At 35.8% G+C, this 7,003-nt stretch overlaps 1 long non-coding RNA gene across 1 annotated transcript; it reads right to left on the reverse strand.

Annotated features, from left to right (window-relative positions):
* Positions 1 to 3,441: 3,441 nt before the first annotated feature.
* Positions 3,442 to 6,716, reverse strand: LOC126709442 (uncharacterized). Its single transcript, XR_007649394.1, has 3 exons — positions 6,483 to 6,716; positions 6,179 to 6,324; positions 3,442 to 4,547 (listed from the first exon to the last, which is right to left on the reverse strand). It is a non-coding gene; the product is annotated as an uncharacterized LOC126709442 (long non-coding RNA).
* Positions 6,717 to 7,003: the final 287 nt, after the last annotated feature.

Below are 7,003 nucleotides of genomic sequence, written 5' to 3' on the forward strand. Positions count from 1 at the left end.
AAATAGATCATTTTTATTTTGGTCTCTATCGTCAATCCACTAACAAAAAAGTCTTACGTGACAAACAAAATGCACTCTTAGCACGAAAAATGCTTACGGGACTCATAAAATAATAGGGATAATTACAATAAACCCATTTGTTGTATGATCCATCTTCACTTTGCCTATCCTTGGTTTAAAACTTTACATTTTGCTTTCTTGAGATTACTTCCATTATGGCTCTGATACTCACCTCCGTTAAAAAGAAGGTTAAATATATACTTCTGTACCATTTTTATGTCTCTCTCCTCCCAAAACACAAAAATTCAACAAAAAACAAGATCAAAATGTGCTATTGGTAAAAAATATTATGCAATTTCTTAGAACTTCAACTTGTATTTGAACTTGTCATCTCAACCACAAACAGACTAATTATACATCTAAAAGCATGATAAAGCCGTATGAGAAAAATTGATTAAAAATTAAAAACTCCTGATCTAACTCAACAATGTTCAAATAAATCAAATCAAATCTCCTGCACCTCATGTCCAAAAACTAGAAACCTAGAAAAGTTGAAAACCCAAAAAACTTCAAACAACAAAAATTATAACTCCTCATGCCAACAAAAACTGTAAACCCAGAAATCTTCAAAAATTAGAAACCCAAAACTGCCACTAGCACACCCACAATCCACAACCACTACCCCAAAAGTTCCCCGAATTGACCCAAATTTTTACTAGCAAAACAACACCCCATTGCTTAAACAAAAGGTTGTTGATTTCATGATGACAATGGTGAGGCGTTGAGGGATTGAGAGTCGTTGGAGTGTAACCAGAGGGATTTCTATGGCGTTTTGGTGGCATCAACTAAGCGAGAATAGGAGTAATAGCAAGTTGAATCGCAATAGAGGAAAGATGGACACATCACGAAGAATCAGCTATGGGTTCGAAGGAAACTCGATACGGCATCCACCAACAATGATGACCTCAATTTCATGGCATTGAGACAATTTTAGTTTGTTACATAGATGACAGAGAGATTTGATTTGATTTTTAGCATAAGAGATGAGACAGAATTTTAGTGTGTTACAGAGACATTTTGTGCTTGGGTTATGGGGTTTAGTATGTTACAAAGATATTAAAAAAGGTCCCAATGTAGACCTTTTTTAATGGTTCATCATAAACAATCCTATCTTTCTTGCCGTCTTCCTTTTTTTGATTATTTTTCTAAGGACCTTTTTTTGATTATTTTTCAAAGGACCGATAATTTGCATAGAGACAAAATCCCATAACCCCAGCTCTTTCAAAAAAATTCAAACCCTAACTTTATGATTCATGTTATGTTAAGTTTCGGTGATAAAAGTTGTTTTTTAACGGAAAAACCAAAAGGTGGATAACATAGCTAACGAAAGTAACCTCAAGTGAACAAAGTGCAAAGTTTTAAACCATGAGTAAGTAAAGTGAAAACAAGCCAAGTTATAGATTGTTTAATTGTAATCAAACCAAAATAATAACTTAATCATTCAAGTTAACACACATACACCAAGAGAAAGAGAACAAGTCACAAATCTGGAAAGAATGAAGATACAAACAAATTTCCCCTGCTTCCTAATTTTTAATTTAGGCTTCTTCAAATCACCCCAAAGGCAATTTTTATCAGCTATCGAATAGCTAAGCAATCGCAATATCACTTAAGATATTGATTCAAATCTCCCAAGTCATTTCCTTGCTCCTTAGACCAATTTGGAAGCCCATTTCCTCTGCAATTTATTTGTGAGAATCCACATTCATGGTTGGACTTGCATATTATAGTTCATGCCCGGCCATTAGATGATCAGTCATTTGAACCACAAAAAATGTATTTAACTATTTGCATACTTTTCAAACAAGTAGAGCAATAAACTGTATGAAACTAATGTTCTGATTCTATCTATTTGGCTTTCAACAAAAGAAACCCAAGAAGTTGAAACTAGCAGTCCAAGATCGCACTCCCCTATCCTTACTTAAAACTGGCCTAACTGGTAAGATATACCCCAAAGGTAGGTCTCGTGTTCATTTGAAGTCCCATTTTATATTTCCTCGGTTGAAGATTCAATAATGATAACCCATCTTGAGAAGTCTATTATTTTCATTTTTTCCATATTCAACAAATCTAGACTAATGGATGAGTGTTCATCCAAGAGTCTAGATTTGTTGAATATAAAAAAATCAAAATAATAGACTTCTCTCAAAGTGGGTTATCAACATTGAATTGACAACCGTGAAAATACAAATGAGACCCCAAATGAACACAGGACCTACATCTAGGGTATATCCCACCAAATAGAGAAGTTTTAAATAAGGACAGGGGAGTGCGATCTTGGATCGCTAGTTTCAACGTCTTGGGTTTCTTTTGTTGAAAGCCAAATAGATAGAAGATTCAGAACATTAATCTCATACAGATTATTGCTCTACATGTTTGAGAAGTATACATACATCTTCTATGCTTTAAATAACCGATTATCTATTGGTTGCTTATTAGCTATGATATGCAAGGCTCACCACAAACGTAAATTTTCACGAATAAATTGCGAATAATCTATGGAAATAAGTCTCCAAATTGGTTTAGAGAGTAAGAAAATATTGCTTAGGAGAAATTCAAATCAATATTTTATGCAATTTTGCGATTACTGAACTGGGTGGGTGTTCACTAGCTAATAAGGATTGCTAACGAGTGATTTGGGTGAAGCCTACATATATATTGTTAATATTATTTATGGGAAATGTTAACAAGCACTGTGCAGTGCTTGTTAAGATTTCGCTTAATGGGTTGTATCAATAAAAAAGACAAAAAGTTATTAAAAGAGTTGCCCAAAAAAATAAAAATAAAACTGCTAAAAAATTGTAAAAAATTAAAAAAATTCTGCAAAAAACTGCTAAAAATTATTGTTAATGGGCACCTTACAATGCCAGTTAACACAACCCATTATTTATTATTTGAGTACAATACTTAATTAATAGAGAATATTAACAATATATACGATTATAGTTTCACTGCATGCAACACAAGACAATACCTATTGTGCCCTAACAAAATCACATGAATGACAATATTCTAACAATTTTTGAGTTTTGATCCTTTTTATTACTTGGTTTTGGACTTTTACATGGGTAGTGAATGTTTGTCTTTGTTCAGAGTCGTATGTACATAGACTTAACAAAATTATTTTTATTAAAACAATCTTGTAAGTGCACGTATACAGTACTCCAAACAAAGATAAAATCCTCCTTAAATCACATAGAATTCCAAAAATCAAGTAGTAAAAGAGACTAAAACTCAAATATTAAAACATTGTCGTGCACGTAACGAATATTTTGTTAACATTATTTATTATTTGAGAACAGTACTCAATTAAAGAATAGTGTTAACAATATATATGATGATTACAAAATCACAGCATGCAACTTTGGAAGTTCGTCAAACGAGTGGGTATTTGTTTGAATGTCAGTGGGCTGGTGTGGAAGTGGTTATTGGGCCAAATAGATTCGGATCGAGCTGTTGTTGGGTTCAAATTCAGTTTGCTGGCTCTAATTTGCACACGGATTGGGCTTTGTGGAATTATGTGAGCTGATGGGCTTGAGTCTAATAAAAAGAATCTTGAGTTGGAGCTGGGTTTAAAGGTTAAGCTGGCTGCAGCTTTTTTTTTTTTTTTTTTTTTTTTTAAATGCGTGGGTTTGGGCATTTTTAGTGGAGTGGGCTTATGAGGTTTCTAGTTTTAAATGGCAGCCGACCCAATGAGTCCAATCCGGCCTAAACACAAAACCCCAATCAACCCATCTTCTTATTTTATCCTTATATTTATTTTTATTTCAAAAGCCCAAATAACTATCAGATTATGCCTAAATGATGTACTCAGTTCGGTTTGGTCTGGTCGGTTTTGGAGAGGTTTTTTGCACCACGTCTATAGGGTACAGTTTCATCCTATGCTTGACCGCGCACCTCACTTTTGGAAGGTAAGAATCGATCTACACAAAATGCGGATAATCATAGCGGCTCAGTGCAGTTCATTCGGTTATATAGGCTGGACTTTTAAAGATTAAAATTCTAAGTTTTGGGCTTTTGGGCCTTCAAAAAATATCATTTTGAGCCCATTTTGACTTCTTTATAAACTAAAATAGCATGATATAATAAACTAAAATCACAACAGCATAATCAATCAATAGCATGATATAATAAACTAAAATCACAATAGTATAATCAATAAAATTGATGATCAACAAATAAATTTGCAATCTGTGAACCCTAGAAACAAAATCAAACAGTAAATAACATGAGTGAACCTTAAAAAGAAAAACCTAAAAGCAAAATCAAGCACAAACATGAAAGTTCGACACAACGTGGTGAACTGAAAACAAAATAAAAAATAACCCTTAAAACAAAATCAAATAGCATAGAAAAAAAAATTCAAACATTAGTGAACTCAAAAAAAAATTATACATTAGTATGAGAAAATACCCAGGAGCCCTTTAAGCCTTTGTCTTTGAGATTTAGTCCTTCACAAGGCTGAAGCTGAATCTCTTAAATTACCCCTGAATTACAAGAAAATAACCCCCCCAAAAAAAAAACAAAAATAAGAATCAACAAGAAACATTCAGTGAACTCAAAATAAAACCAAAAAAATTAGGGGTTAGGGTTACCAAAGACAGAACTACATAGTGGCAGAGCCACGATGGAGAACGGAGATGAGAAGGAGACTGACTGACTTAGGGATTAGGAATTCCGTGAAACCTTTAGAGGAAAGCCTTTCTTTGTGAGAAAGAGACTGAGAATCAGAGACGAGTCTTAAAGAGTGTGAGACTGAGAGCTTGTGTTCTTAAAGAGTAGAAGGTTAGGTCATAGGTGGGACTGGGAGCCTAAGATTGAGAATTTGAGAGAGAAAAACTACTGTTTGTTCGGCGGTATTAGGGTTTGGAAGAGAAATTATGGACTAAGAGCAAAAGAGGAGAAAAATAGTTAAGTGGGAGAATGACATTCTGAGATTTGAGAGGAAACTGGAAAACAATAGACTTTATTCGGCGGGATTAGGGTTTGGAAGAAAATAAAGGTGAGTAGGTGACTGAGGCACTGAGCTGAGTAATTGAGTGAGTTGAGTCTGAGACCAAAAGTGTAAAAAATGAGAGAAAGAGACAAGTTAGAGTGTCAGACAACTCATCAGTCTCAGGGTACCGGGTATGGTGGGTACGTGTGTGGCTGAGAGTAAACCAGGGAAAAAAAAATCTTACACACTAACCAAATACGGCATCTTTTTTTTTTTTTTTTTTTAATGCAAGGCAACTTATACCAGATCTGATTGAGACTATTCAGACTTGAGGACTGACACACGGCAACGTTTTTATTTTTTATTTTTTATTTTTTTTGACTTCGCACGCGGGTGAGAAACTAATTTTGGTACATTCGTTTAAATGTTTAAAATTTTTAAAGAATCTGCCCGTATTTTTATACATATTTTTACTTATACGTATTTCAAAAAATTTCAAGTAACAAAGTTTCTCTACCTGAACCAAATAAGTCCAATCCGGCCTAAACACAAAACCCCAATCAACCCATCTTATCTTATCCATATATTTCTTTTTATTTCATAAACCCAAATAACTATCAGATTATGCCTAATCCCTCCAACCCGTGCCTCTTCTTCAATCCCTCTGTCTCTAAACCAAACCCATGGCTGGAGCTTCAAAGCTCACCACAATTACTACGCGCCACCGTGAGCCACCATACGAGCTCCACCCTCTCACTCTCTCCCTTGTTTCTCTCAGCCCAGCCATGGCCGAGCCTATACGGCCAGCTCCAAGAGCTCGCCGCCACTCGTCACCACCACCTTCACGTTGGAGGTCTCCCTCTATTTCTTTTTTATTTTTCCTCTAACCATGGCCGAAAGTTCTTACCTTTATGCTGTATTTTGATTGATTTTTGTGATTGGGTTTGGAGTTTCGAAAGATGGGGTTTTTGGGATGGTTATTTGCAAATTCAAGGTTTGGTTGTAGTTGTTGATTTCAAAATGGGTATTGCTATAGGTGTGAGTCTCTGGGTGGCCGTGTGTGTATGTCCTGTGTTCATGTATGAGTATGAATGTGAATCTGAGCATGTGTAAACAAAATGTGTTCAAAACACAGGCATGTGAGCAAAACTTACAGTGCGGTTTTTGATGGGGGCTGTGCACGGTGCGGTTTTTGGGCAAATTTGCCACCGCACCATCGGTATCGGTTACCTCTCCACCACCTCCGTTCATCGTCAATAGAGATCGGTTCTCCGGCGTCCATCGGTGCGGTATTTGAGCACCGGTGCGGCTCGGTTTAGTCGGTCATTCTGAGACATACCCACAAATCAAAACTCATGTAACCACAGTGACAGATCAAAACCCATATACTCATAGATCGAAAGCCACACTACAACCATAGATCAAAAACCCAAAGCCAGAGAGATCAAAAGTTGAAAACCACAAAGGAAGAAAGTAAGCTAAATACCTTAACAATTTATACCCAGTTACCCACAATGAAAAAGAGATGCTTTAGGTACATCCAAAGTCTCGATGGCAACCAAGATTCAAGAGGTGGTGGCAACCAGATTTCTAGAGAGAGGTGGTGGCGGCTATGGTTTGGGTTTGGACTTTGGAAGAGAGAATTAACCGTGAAAATATAAGAGTGTTTACTGCAAAAAAGGGAGCTGTGAAAATGTTTGATGTGTGTGGGGGGTTTTGTCTCTGAACTAATGACCTAAAGACTAAAGCCAAAGCCCAAGCCCAACATTCATGTACCTGGGTGTTCATCAAATCGCATGAACCGTACAAATGGTAAAAATGGCATTAAAATTGTTCGCAAAATGGCATAACTACACCGCACCGTAAGTAGTAGTGCACCGTACCACACTGCATGGTGCAGTGTGGTTTGCGATTTTATAATAAGAAAACCACACAAACTGTACCGCACCGCACCTTCTCTATATATTAATATATTTATTTATTTTTAATATTAAATATATTATTAAT

This window comes from Quercus robur, chromosome 2 (genome assembly GCF_932294415.1).
Source record: "Quercus robur chromosome 2, dhQueRobu3.1, whole genome shotgun sequence".
NCBI classification, from domain to species: Eukaryota; Viridiplantae; Streptophyta; class Magnoliopsida; order Fagales; family Fagaceae; genus Quercus; species Quercus robur.